General features: G+C 44.8%; 1 long non-coding RNA gene across 3 annotated transcripts; it reads right to left on the reverse strand.

Moving 5' to 3' along the window:
• Positions 1-7,579: 7,579 nt before the first annotated feature.
• LOC127345687 (uncharacterized) lies at positions 7,580-13,352 on the reverse strand. 3 transcript variants are annotated; one of them, XR_011756273.1, is made up of 7 exons: positions 12,910-13,352; positions 12,599-12,819; positions 10,958-11,241; positions 10,338-10,509; positions 9,622-9,714; positions 8,811-8,895; positions 7,580-8,100 (listed from the first exon to the last, which is right to left on the reverse strand). It is a non-coding gene; the product is annotated as an uncharacterized lncRNA (long non-coding RNA). The 3 variants fall into 3 exon arrangements; XR_011756272.1 differs by having other exon boundaries at positions 7,580-8,062; positions 9,622-10,509; positions 12,910-13,350; XR_007878844.2 differs by having other exon boundaries at positions 9,622-10,509; positions 12,910-13,350.
• Between the last annotated feature and the right edge of the window lie 1,236 nt (positions 13,353-14,588).

The following is a 14,588-nucleotide window of genomic DNA, read 5'->3' on the forward strand; positions in this document are numbered from 1 at the left end:
ATTTTTTGATTTTCAAATTTTTAGGTTTTAGGTTTGGCAAAAAAAAAAAAAAATTAAATAATACAAAATAAAAAGTTAATGTTTATTTATTTATTTAAGATTATTATTACATTATTACTTTTGTTTATTAAAAAAATTATTTAAAATTCAATAATAAAGAAATGTGACATCGACCAACAAGTTAATAGGATTGATATGATACTAGTATCACATATATGCGCGCAAAGCACTTAGATGCGGGACGGGGAAACTCGGAATTTAAGCGTGCTAGTGCTAGAGTAGTGGGAGGATGGGTGACCGAGCGGGAAGTTTGACCAAGAGTAAGTAATTTGACTAGAGATAATTGTAGTTAGAGACTAAACTAGGCAAATAACTGCAATAATAGAAATTCTGAAAAAGAGAAAAAAAAAAGAAAAGGGAGTGGAAAAATTATAAAAGATAATTTTTTTTCACCTGGATGCGTTTTTGCCCCGACACACGCTGCCCACGTGGTCGAGTATTTAGGCCCGATTGCGAATCCGGAACTAAAGCCCATTACAAACCGGGACTACAGCCCATTTTTCTACTAGTGGTCTCCAATCTCATACACTAACTCTTCTCGTGTTGTTGTTGGTGATGGATCATCCTTACCAATAACTCATGTTGGTGATTCTTCTTTTTCCTCTTTTGCTTCGTTTTTCCAATTAACCTTCGTAATGTTGCCATTACTCCTAATTTTATGAAAAACCTGATTTCAGTTTTCTCTTTGACTCGTCATAATCCTATCACTGTTGAATTTGACGCTTTTGGTTTTCTATTAAGGACCTTCACACTCAGGCGGTGATTCTGCGCTGTGACAGCGATGGCGAGCTCTATCCGCTCGTCTCCGGTCGGCCACGTCAGTCTCTCCATGCCTCCACCACAACTGATCTTTGGCACCATCGGCTTGGAATCCTGCATTCGAGTCTTTGTCGAAGATATTAGCGTCTTTTCAATTTACTTGTAATAACTCCCATAGCACGACTTGTCATGCATGTCGGCTTGGAAAACATGTCCGTCTGCCTTTTCAACAACTAGATGATTCGCCGCGCGTTGCAGCGGGATATGTGATAGAAAAAATACAGCATTAACACCTGTCTGCAACATCTTGAGATTAAAGTTGATCATATTAAGGTGTTGATTTTCCGATGCAGTTACACATGCTTAAGATTTTACTGTAAAATCATATGACACATGCCTAAAAATATGTCATATACTTTTCCATTGGCATGATAAACAAAAATCTAGAATCTCTTGTTCATTAAGAAAATTTTCTTACATTTTAGAGCACAAAGGAACGCTTGTAGGCGACAGCGAAAATATATTGTGCATGCCACAATATAAAATTTACTACCTTTCTCTCTGTAAAAATAGCGCATTTCGAGGGGTGAAGACATATAGAGGGGATGTGATGATTGAGGTTTTAAATAAGACAACCTTTGCATTTTAAATTTAGATATTTTTCCTACTTTAAAATAGTGAAAAGGTAAAATAAAAGATGCTAAGCTTTTTTATCATTCTGACATGAAGCTATTTTTTTGCAGAAGGTACCATTACAAATAAAGCATAAAAAACAGCAAAAGAGGAAAGATGTTTATATGTGCATGCATTGAAATCAAAAAGTTGTCTGATCATCCCTGGAAGTAGTTGATAAGGGGGATCCCAGCAGATCCTCCTAGGGTGTTGCCCAATCTTTCACAGCGAGAACCCGGGGTAGTAGATCCTCCCAACAACGCGATGAACGCAGCCTGGAGAAGAGGGACTGATGAGAATTGTTTTTCCGATCTTTCACGATGCACCTTGATGATCCGTAGGACCGATAGATCTTGAACTCCCTTGACAGATTCAAGGATACCCAAGTACACATGATTACTCTTGACAACTCAAGAACTCTCATATCTCTATTGATAGATACCTAGATGAACGTCCGAGACGCCGTCATGGAGCCAACCCCGCGGGGCTGGTGTTGAGCTTATGGATTACAAGATTTAATTCAACCAAAGCTACCCTAACCCTAGCCGCACCATCTCCTTATATGAGGGAGAGGTGGCCGGCCTGCCCCTATTGGGCCTAACCTAGTTCGACTTGGACAGGCCCAAGTCAAACAGACACAACTTAAAAACCCTAGATGACCCACCACATGACCTGGCTACATTATTCTCTAATAATAATACTACGATAAAATAATGGTACAACCTTAGACTTAATCCTCGTATCAATGGTTGTCCTAGTGTACCAGGCTGCCCGGATATCCATATCATCATCCCCTTCTTCAAGAAGCGTTGTCCCCAACGCGTGAGGGTCTGCTAGAAAAAAGGGAGGCATCAGATAAGAACATCGCCGGTGTTCATCCTCAAGCCTCACCAGTCTTCCACACCTCAACCTCCCTCTCGACTAGCTTGACTTGTCCTTGGCGCCATTTGGTCTTCGACGCCATCAACCTGATTGAAGACACAAGTATCCTTCCAAATGCAACTGAAGCGCACCATACATATCACCCAAATAAACAGAACAAATTCCTATCCGCCTTGGATCCATATAAGTTGAAAACACCTGAGTATGCACCCTTCTGAAACACCAATGTCTTCCTCCTTGAAGAGAAAAAATTCTTCCACTCCGCGACGAACAAACAGCAACAGCATAAGTGGCGTTGCAAGTCTGGACGCTGGTACTGCCGGACTGCACAGCTGCAAAATAGTCTTTCCTTTCCTATATGGCCCGCGAGACAATATCACGTACCAAACTATTCTGGCCAGCAATATCCGATCTAGATTCCTCAACGCTACCCACGGAAATCGATCTCCTAGGGACAAGACGATCGAGAATACAAAAACTTACAGAACGATCTGCAAGAAATCAACAACGAAAACTGCCTCCATGCGACCAGAAACAAATTCGCGATCAGCCTGACTACACCAACTACTCCTTGCATCCCGCATGAACGAAGGCTTCTTGAAACTTGACTCTGCCGACCACTTCCTCCTACTTGATCTGCACCAACAACATGGCGGCGACGTACCTAATGGTAGACACGGCAACTAAGTAGAAACAACCGAGCAACAAAGCAATCTGCACCGTGATCAACCTAGCAAACTGATACCACATGATGAGAATTGTTTTCCCGAACTTTCACGATACACCTTCATGATCCGTAGAACCGATAGATCTTGAACTCCCTTGACAAATTCAAGGATACCCAAGTACACATGATTACTCTTCACAACTCAAGAACTTGCATATCTTTATTGCAGGGGACGTAGTTGATTCTCGTTTGTCCGCTACCCATCCGATGGCAGTTGGCTCACCACTAGAAAATATTAGCGCAGCAGCCCACAGCTCAGCCCAGCTAATGGGAGACGGAACAAATAGAGCAACCCAGTTCAAGGCAAGGAAACGGTAAACAGTGGGCTCCATCTCAAAATCATCTATGTAGGCTAAGAGCATCTCCAGCCACGTCTCCTAAAGTGACCCAAAACGACGCCGGATCGAGCATTTGTCGGACGTGTTTTGCGGATGTTGTTTCCCCACCACGTCCCTCAAACGCTGCCCTAAATACATTTTATAGGGTTTTTGAAAACACAAAAATTTATTAACCGTAACATACAAATAAATATGTTTGCCAAAATTGATTTCAAATTAAAGTACAACAAACAAAAAAATGGTCTTTGGGGTGCGTGGCTGCGAAGAAAAAATGTCCAGCACGCCCCAAAAACCTTTGGATGATGCTTTCACTAGTAGGAAAACCATTATAGGTAGAAATGGCATCTGTGGCGCACATAAAAATATGCTCCATAAAAATTATTATTATGGCGTGATACGTCTCCGACGTATCGATAATTTCTTATGTTCCATGCCACATTATTGATGATATCTACATGTTTTATACACATTATATGTCGTATTTATGCATTTTCCGGCACTAACCTATTAACAAGATGCCGAAGAGCCAGTTGCTGTTTTCTGCTGTTTTTGGTTTCAGAAATCCTAGTAAGGAAATATTCTCGGAATTGGACGAAATCAACGCCCAGGGTCCTATTTTTGCACGAAGCTTCCAGAAGACCGAAGAGGAAACGAAGTGGGGCCACGAGGCGACGACACGCTAGGGCGGCGCGGCCCAGGTGCTGGCCGCGCGGCCCTGTTGTGTCGCCACCTCGTGACGCCCCCTGACCTACCCTTTCGCCTACTTAAAGTCTCCGTCGCGAAACCCCCGGTACCGAGAGCCACGATACGGAAAACCTTACAGAGACGCCGCCGCCGCCAATCCCATCTCGGGGGATTCAGGAGATCGCCTCCGGCACCCTGCCGGAGAGGGGAATCATCTCCCGGAGGTCTCTTCATCGCCATGATCGCCTCCGGATTGATGTGTGAGTAGTTCACCCCTGGACCATGGGTCCATAGCAGTAGCTAGATGGTCGTCTTCTCCTAATTGTGCTATCATGCTCGATCTTGTGAGCTGCCAATCATGATCAAGATCGTTTCTTTGTAATCCTACATGTTGTGTTTGTTGGGATCCGATGGATATTGAATACTATGTCAAGTTGATTATCAATCTATCATATATGTTGTTTATGTTCTTGCATGCTCTCCGTTGCTAGTAGAGGCTCTGGCCAAGTTGATACTTGTGACTCCAAGAGGGAGTATTTATGCTCGATAGTGGGTTCATGCCTCCATTAAATGCAGGACAGTGATGAAAGTTCTAAGGTTGTGGATGTGCTGTTGCCACTAGGGATAAAACATCGATGCTTTATCTAAGGATATTTGTGTTGATTACATTACGCACCATACTTAATGCAATTGTCTGTTGCTTGCAACTTAATACCGGAAGGGGTTCGGATGATAACCTGAAAGTGGACTTTTTAGGCATAGATGCATGCTGGATGGCGGTCTATGTACTTTGTCGTAATGCCCTGATTAAATCTCATAGTACTCATCATGATATATGTATGTGCATTGTTATGCCTTCTTTATTTGTCAATTGCCCAACTGTAATTTGTTCACCCAACATGCTATTTATCTTATGGGAGAGACACCTCTAGTGAACTGTGGACCCCGGTCCTATTATTTACATCGCATACAATCTACTGCAATACTTGTTCTTTACTGTTTTCTGCAAACAATCATCTTCCACACAATACGGTTAATCCTTTGTTACAGCAAGCCGGTGAGATTGACAACCTCACTGTTTCGTTGGGGCAAAGTACTTTGGTTGTGTTGTGCAGGTTCCACGTTGGCGCCGGAATCCCTGGTGTTGCGCCGCACTACATCCCGCCGCCATCAACCTTCAACGTGCTTCTTGGCTCCTCCTGGTTCGATAAACCTTGGTTTCTTTCTGAGGGAAAACTTGCTACTGTCTGCATCACACCTTCCTCTTGGGGTTCCCAACGGACGTGTGTTAATTGCACGCATCATGGCGCACCAAAAATATGCGCGACAGAAATTTGTAATTTCTGTGGCGCATGTAGAACTGGTGCGCCACAGAATTTCGACTTTCTGTGGCGCATGTGGACGAATGCGCCACATAATTTCCATGGGGCCCACGCGGGGTCCAGCACTGCACATGGGGAAGAAAATTCTGTGGCGCATATGCTTAGTGGCGCACAAGGCATATGCACCACAGAAGTTTATCTTTCTGTGACGCACTAGGCATATGCGCCACATAATTCTGAAGGATTTTTTCTCACCACGCAACTCCACACCCCCCCCCCCCCCCCCGCGTGGATCGCCTTTTTAGCACTGTAAAATAAGAAAGAAATAGATATAAAATTAAAAAAATAAAATCCTTCGAGATGCCCATATATTATGTCATCTAGCATAACTGAAAATTAACAAACATGAATTTCGACTTTTTTGCAAAATTACGTTGCAAAATCATCTAACTGGATTTCTGGTTGCATACGAACTCGAAAAAAATGCACAATATATCAAATATTCCCACGAAAATTCTACATACCCGGTTGGACAATTTTTAGAATTGCCAAATTCAAAAAGTAACGGCCAGCTAAAGATTTTTTCCTGCAAAATAAAAAAATCGATTATTTTTTGTGGCGCACTGACTGTCCATGCGCCACAGAAGTTTTGCCGAATTTTTTTGAATTTTCCCGGCGCCAATCTCCTCCTCCACTTCTCCTCTCACTTCTCCATCTCCACCACCACCACCACCTCCTCCCTTCTTCTCCACCTCCACCACCACCTCCTCCCTTCTTCTCCACCACCACCACCACCTCCTCCTCCATTCTTCTCCGGCGACCACCATCTTCTCCTCCTCCTCCGGCGACCACCACCACCTCCTCCGGTGACCTCCGGCGACCACCACCACCTCCTCCGGTGACCTCCGGCGACCACCATCACCTCCTCCGGCAACCTCCACCACCTCCTCCGGCGACCTCCGGCGACCACCAACACCACCACCACCTCCGGCCACCACCACCTCCGGCCACCACCATCACCACCTCTGGCCACCACCACCTCCTCCTCCGGCCACCACCATCACCAACACCAACACCACCACTACCACCTCCTCCTGCTCCTCTACCACCACCACCACCTCCTCCACCTCCACCACCACCACCTCCTCTGGCCGGCTTCCACCACCTCCTCCTCCGGCCACCCCACTCACCTTCCGGCGAGATTCCAAAAAAACCGGCGAAATTCCGGCGGCCCTAGATCTAGATCTGGCCGCCACTTTTTAAAAAAAATTCAAAAAAAAAATTCTATGGCGCATATTGGCATGGTGCGCCACAGAAGTTTTCAAGACAATTCTGTGGCGCATATTGACCTAGTGCGCCAGAAGTTTCAAAATTTTTGTGGCGCATGTACATATGCGCCACAAAATTCAAATACTAGTCGACACAAACGGACGCTCAACCGCACGGTCTGAAAATCAACTATGCGGTCCGAAAATGCGTCTATATCCTAGTCCAGCGGCCTGAGGCGTAGTGTTCACCTTGTCCTGCGAGCTCAGCTACTTTAACCGCAAGCTCGCCGCGGACGATGACGAGGGCGAGCATGACAACGGCGACGTGGACAAGGATGAGGGCGCCAAGGACTACGACGACGCCAAGGCCGAGTAGCCTCATCGGATGGCCATGTCCAAGGCGGAGACAATGACCACGCCGACGACGGGCCCGGTGTGGGATCCGGAGACCTAGCCGCCGAACATTAGCGTAGGGCAGGCCGGTGACACGTACCCAAGGGCACATGCGGTCTACTTCTTCTTCGACGGTCTGGGATCTGTGGCCACCTTCACCACAGCCTCATGCTTCAACGATGGTCTGTCAGCAGTCACCGCAGTCTGCTATTTCTCCTCCACCGCTGGCATACCAGCTTCCACGGCGGATGCTGAAGTTCATCGAACTCGTCAGCGACGATAAGAAGTAGTCCGTAGCTAGGTTTTAAGCTTTTTGACGTATTTTTAGAATTACTAGAATGAACTGGCACGGCGGCACGCCGCGCCTACACTGTAGTACAACGCTGCTAATTATCAACATGAAGCTTATCTATGTGATATCCTTATATCAAACATATTGAACAAATGAGGAAAATTCATGTACTACAAAAAAGCTTCAACAGGCTAATCTAGAACTTTTTACCAATATATATACTCCTAGTTTAGTACATAGTTGGTAAGATAGATCCATCGTAGGGAGCATTGGCTAGAGACACTAACATACATACATACATTCTTTCTCATTGCACAGCTGATAAGATAGACTTGCCTAAGAAGTAACACATGAACCGTATATTTCAACTAATTGGCACAAATACAAATTTTTAGCATGCTAAGGCGGGTGGTCTCAGTGTTCCCACGTCTTCAAACTGTCAGTGGTTGGCATTGTTATATTCATTGGCAGATAAAATGATGATGATGAGTTTGCTTTGCATGGGGCGGTCTAGAACTGGAGCAAGCTTTGCCCAAAGGAATTGAAAGAAGCTACAGTGCCAATATCGAAAAGGTAATGTAAGTCTTCTGTCGCCACCGATTCATGTTCAGATAATCCGCAACCGCCCTTATTGAGAATATTGTCCCATTGAAACTTTCTTGCTGCTGCTGGGTGTCAATCCCAACCAAGAAAGAACTCAATACTTCATATAAAAAATAAGAGGCAAGTTAAAAAAAAACTACATGATAGTTTAGCAACTGCACTTTTATAGTATGATACTAAAGCAACAGATCCATTACTGATATCGAAGATGGTAAGCTCATCTTTGTTGCACCTACACTTCAAAACCAGAAGCAAGCCGGCATCATATATATTCTAATAATCTAAACATGATGAAATGCTAACCATATAACCACTCATTTCATGAGAACAATCTCCACATAGAGCATCTGAATCCCTCACACAATGTGCTTTTAAAAAAGTAAGTGGTGCCAGTATAACAGGGGTAAAGCACCGGCGTATGAAGAACCATACCAGGAAGGGACTGCAACTACAAAATGCAAAGAAACAACTAACGCACCGCTATTGTCAGATTCGATTAGGAAGTTGATGGGTGCACACAGAGGCTATAATACTGATTGCATGAAAAGCTATCTTCTTAATCCGGCAAGCCGAGTATACAAATTGACACAAAATCTCAGAATTACAAATGTGTGTAGAAAAGAGAGCACGTAGGAGTTGTGGAGCCATCAAGATTGATGGAGTATGTAAGCACAATGATGCTTATACATAATCAAGATAACGATTATGCCAGGAAGTAGGAATCAAAGATACCTAGTTTATGTAGTACATGCTGGCAACGCACACAAAAAAAAGCACAGAAGTTACATTGTTGATAATCACAGAAATTACCTGAAAGTCGAAGTAATCAATATCATGAAGTGGTTGGACGGTTTTATCTTCAAGCTGACCGCTAAGTCTGCAGCTGGAAGGCTTCCTGGAGATATGGCGCTTGTAAATGTCATAGCAAAGAAAAAATGTGCCTATGTTTCTCGAGATTTTATTTACCATAAAACAAATAATATAAATCAAAAGATAACACATATGCTGAGGTTGTTGAAAACATATTCTTTGCAGGAGTCATGTGTAGAAGCACCCCTTCCACTGAATACACCCTTTCAGTGCCCACATTCTAACATAGAGTAACGTACTGTAGCTTTGGCATGTACACACTGAGAAGGGATCTCGGTTATAAAAGAAGAAAACAATTAGATACTATTTGGCCCTCTAAGGCAAGTATTCTGCAGGGTCTATATTTGGTGGTATTTCTTGTGTTTTTTCACTGAAAGCAATGTTGTGAAAGAACAATTTAAAATATGATCAGAACTGCAGCATGGCGAACAGAAATAGTTCAGAAAAATAGTTGCATGGAATCATTCAGTTAGCCAATTTAAGTGTGAAATCTAACAATAGTAACAGCAATGTCCCCAAGTTGTTAGAAGGATAGTGCACAAGTCGGGGATGTAGCATGGTTACTTCTAGTAATGCAGTTACTTGTGGATGTTCCGAGCCCAAATTACAATGGCTCTTCCATTAACTTTGGCTCTTCCATTAACTTTGTATAATCAAATATTCTGGGACTAAATTTGAAGGTAACACGATTTAAATCCTATATATTATTAATAATTCATACAAATCTATGTGAATGTGAGAACAAAATGACCTTGTAGCAATTGCTAGTGTCCTGTGTGCTACAGCCAGAAGGTTGCCTCAAGCCTCTTGATAACCCTGGATGTTGTAGCAAAATTTTGAACACCTGTCGATCCATCAACTCACATATTCACTACTTCCCATAATACTAAGCTGCTTGCAAATCTAAGATATGTACATATGCAAAACCAACCATCAAGCTAGATCAAACAGACAACGGAGAACACAGTTGAAAGAGATTATTCTCAACTAATCTACTAATTAATATTACAGCTCTGTAGCTAGAGAACACTTAACTTGATCAAGTATCTTGATTTGATCTGGATTTGGTAATATGTGTGCACTTATCCTGGAAATCAATCTATTTCATCAGCTATTTTTATTTGTGCTTTCTACAGTGATTCCTATTTTATTATGTCGATGCATATATCAAGTCCCACCATCGTCATCTATGAGGCAAAAAAAATCATTCGCATAAGAAATTATGCACTGAAACCTAGAGAATTGTTCTTTGAAATTATCTATGTAATATAGTTTATTTGCAATATTCCTGTTTAAACCTTCCAGATATATTACCTAAGGAGTAGGCATCAATGTATATATTTAATTATAAATACTCTAGATCCAAATTAAACCTAGACCCATGAAAAAACTAAACAAATGCAATAGCTTTAAGGGTGATCTTTTTAGTGCCGCTTCAATGTAATCATGCAAGATAAACAGATCAACCTCTCATAAAAGAGGAAAATGATCTTGGTCACAACAAATGAGCTTTTGGTGAGGAAGTAGAAGAACCAGGAGAGAGCCAAGCCGGTCATGTCGTAGCCAGCAATCATGCATGAGGTTAAATCGGGCCAGGGAACGTATCCCCTCCTCACCCTGACCCTGAACCAAATCCATCCTGCATACAGAAACCCAAAATTTTTGAGCGACCAAATAACAGATGGGAAGAAAACAAAAACATCCGAAGTTACATGTACACATATACTAAGAAAACAAAAACATCCAGACTTAGATAAACTTACAACCTTCCAAATTTCCATTACTATAGTTGGTAAAAAGATTTTCGTTTTTGGAAACAAAACATACAAAATCTCCATGATAATCTGTGACCAAATTCAGAAATTTGTAAGTTATTTTAAGCTGAAGATACCGTGAAAAGGAAGGAAAGAATCTATCAAAATAAAATCAGTCAATTTTTTTTTTGCATAATTACATATAGCTAAACAAATGGTTCACATGGATGAACTGGTGGCATATTTATAAGAAATGCCTTCTTCAGCCTATACAGGAAATAAGGAACTGCTGCTTCTCAAAAACACAAAGTTATGTAACCACTCCATGCGTACCTTAACAGGATGAGAAAGGGTGAACCAAGATACCAGCTCCTACTACGGGATTCCTCCGCTACCACGGTTTTTAGTGCTCTGTCTCGTGACTGCAGCATTGATGTTCTGACCGTTGTTTCGATGGTGACAGGGCGGCTTCCAGGCGATGCCATGCTCCCTAATCCGGAGCAAGCGCTAGCACTGCTGGTCATCGTTTGCGGCCACTGACCATCCGCAGGGTCGAGAAGCACTGTCCAGGTGACGAACTGTGGGTTTCTTTACTACTCCAGACAAAGAATCTAAAACTGGAGGAACATTCAGTTAATTAATATTGAAGTGGAAGTAATTAAATACTGGATAGAGATGGTAATTTAGATAAGACAACCTAATGATCAAAGTAATCAACACAGGCTATGAAGCCTCTCTTAAGCAACAACTCACATACGGAGCTGTGAAAATAGGAACCATGAAAAAAAAACTCATGTCAAATAACTGTGCATCCATGTTCTTTTTATACGAAAGATACAATTATCAACACTTGAAATTTGGGTATACCAAATCAGAACTGACTGGTCTTGCAGCAGTACCACATAATACTTGAACCAAATCGAAAATTGAAGAAAAGATAACCTTCATGAGGGCTGAAAGACCTCGCCTGCACAAAAATTCAAGCCGCCCTAAATCAAGTATATGCCAGTCAATCTCCATGTTCCTCTATGTCTCTGGTCATGACAGAAACTAAAAAGAAAAATCCTAGAGGAAAGAAGGTATTGTTCGTTGCACAGGAAGTAAAATTTCATTTATAATTATGTGTCCTGACTGGGAAACATTTTTTTTCCAGATTCCTCCTGATTTGTGGAATGTTCAAGGAAGGAAAAGAAAGATCTGAGACTTTCTAGAGGTCAGATTGAATGGTCCAGTTCGCAAAAGAATCACAATACATTTCATTAGGAAAACATCATATCCGGACCAAATTGTTTGCTTGTTTTGTTCAGCTTTGACTCAAGCTTGCTTACATGCAGCCATAAGAAAACAAAACAAATTAAACAAATTTTCATTGAAAAGCATTGGGACATGAAGAGAACTACTGAGAGATGGGAAAATAAATACAGTTCTGAACACTCACGCGGCGAGCCCCTTCTGTTCCATGGACAGCACCTGTGAACTGGGATCATGCATCGGGAGATTGTTTTTTCATGGACAGTACGCGGCCGTAGAGAGGACAACAGAAAGCATCTGATGAAGAAAAAACCAGGCACCAATAAAAGGAAAAGATCAAACAGTCCGGCCACTCCAAGACTTTGCAAAGCTCAAATTAGAAAGGAGGAAAAATCACTAACAAAGACACAAAGATGGAGTGGCTCCTCTTAGATCCATGTTCCAGAAGGATGATAAATACGTAATATGGTAAGCATTTTAGGAGTCTACACAATTCTCTTTTTTGGGCGATGACAATTAACAGAATGCAAATGTAAACAAACACTCTCTACTGCGGGTCTGCGGCAAACAGTTCACAGCCATCAATGATCATGAGTACACAGGAAACTAAGCACTACATCAAAGTATGTTAGCAGTAAACACAATTCACATGTAAACAAACAGGATTATTGTTGTATGGATTCGTGTTCCGCATTGGCTCAAGTGCAACTGACTTACTGGTACCTGGTTTGCAAGTATCCTAGGCGCCATCATTAAGCTGGACTTTTGGAGATGAGCAAAGTTGAGGCTACTGCTGCTGCTCGGCCTGCCCCCAGGGGCGTGGCCTGCGGAGGTGCTCACCCCGGGCCGTTGCCGCTCCTTTTGCCGCCCTACTGTCGGTAGCCGTGCAGCCGAGGACGCGCCGGCAAAGGTCTAGATCCTCCAATGCGTCGCCCCTCTGCTGACTGACAGAGAGAGAGAGAGAGAGATCAAGTAGGGCGTGGGAGGGAGAATATAATTGCAAAGGCAGAGAAAGGAGCGGTCAGGCGACATACCTGTGGACCGACGCGGCGCGTAGCCATTGGTGAGTGGTGACCTCCGGGCCTGTGGTTGACATGGGCGTCACCTCCTCGCTGCTCCCTGCTCACCGTACCGCATCCATGCCAACGACGGCGCGCCACCCAAACTCCCTCCCGATGTGGTGCGACGGCCAGATCGGCACCAGCTTCCCCGACGACTGAGCCGGCTGACGGAGGCGGCGTCGGAGCAGCGCCGGCAACCAAGCCTAGGGCAGGGGCGGCGGGGAAACATGGGAGGAGGAGGAGGCGGAGGCACGGTGCGATGGTTGTGTGGCCATGGAGGGGAGCAGAGCACCATCCCTGGGGAAAGGATGTAGCCGGCGGTTGAGCAGATATGTGAGAGGTGGGGGGCAAGTTGGGTTTTCAGCTCGAAAATCAATGCAACCTTAAGCGGTGTGGGAAGTGGGCACTTTGACCATCCAAACCAAGGCTATAGTCACGCGTGGAAGAAATGGAAAAGGAAACTACATGTGCTTTCCAGCCTCCCTATAAATCGTAGAGAGCACCTAGAGTGCACACAAACACATACGTGTCACATTATCATTAATTCCAAAAAAAATCAAAATTAGGAGAAAAATCGAAGTTGTTCAGGTTTAGTATAGTAGATATGGGTTTTTAATGGAAAAAAATTATGCGTCCGTCCGCTTGGGACACCCTAGACGCAAACGGGCGTGTGTTCGATTTTGACCATTCGGCCCGAGGCAAACGGATGCGGATTCGGCCCGAGGCAAACGGATGCGGATTCGGCCTGAGGCAAATGGACGTACCACGTTCGTTTTGGCATCCGATTTGCGTCGCGTCGTTGGAGATGCCCTTATTTCTTTAATTAGGAGGAACAATTAGCATTGAGTTCTGCTCTTGCAGTTTTATATTCAGTTAACAAGAGTGATTAATTTCAAACAATTAGGATTAACGACTCCATGGTCTTTTTTTAGATTATAAGGGCATCTCCAACGGGGCGACACATCCCGCGCCCGCGCGTCCGGATGGGTCCAGCCGGACAAAAAAGTGGCCCAACGCGGCGACGCACCGCAAATGCAGATGGCCGCGGCATCCGGAACGACGCAAACTCGGCCCAAATCTGGGCTAGGTTTGCGTGGCCGTGGATGGCACGCGGCGTCCGGTCGCGTCCGGGCGCTTGGCGCCTCGTCTCCCTTGGGCCCACCTATCGGTGACCGGGGAGGCTATTAAATGTGGACTGGAGGGGATCTGTCCCTCCACTCCAGTCCCCGAGCGCAACCGCCGCCATGGCCCCGAAGTGACGGTTCGCTCCCGGAGCCAACGACGAGGAGGCGAGCAGCAGCCGCCATCCTATGCCGGCGCTGCGGGCCGGAGGAAATCGAGGCGGCCTCCACATCGGAGAGGCCGCCCGTGGCGGCGCGGCATTGGTGCAACCGCCGCCGCTGCTGATCGAGCCGAATCCCGAGTCCTCGGAGGAGGACCCCGACCTCCGCGCCGCTCTGCTCATCTCGGCGGCGGAGGAGGACGCGAAAAGGCCGCACCTCCATGCGGCCATTCGCACCTCCGAGATGGAGGAAGCGTCCCGGCAGGCGGTGGAGGAAGCCGAGGCCTAGGAGTTGTACGCCCAGGCCCGCCAGGCGCGACGGGAGGAGGAGGAAGCGGCGCGGCGGGAGGAGGCCAGGCGCCGGGCGGAG

This window comes from Lolium perenne, chromosome 3 (assembly GCF_019359855.2).
Source record: "Lolium perenne isolate Kyuss_39 chromosome 3, Kyuss_2.0, whole genome shotgun sequence".
NCBI classification, from domain to species: Eukaryota; Viridiplantae; Streptophyta; class Magnoliopsida; order Poales; family Poaceae; genus Lolium; species Lolium perenne.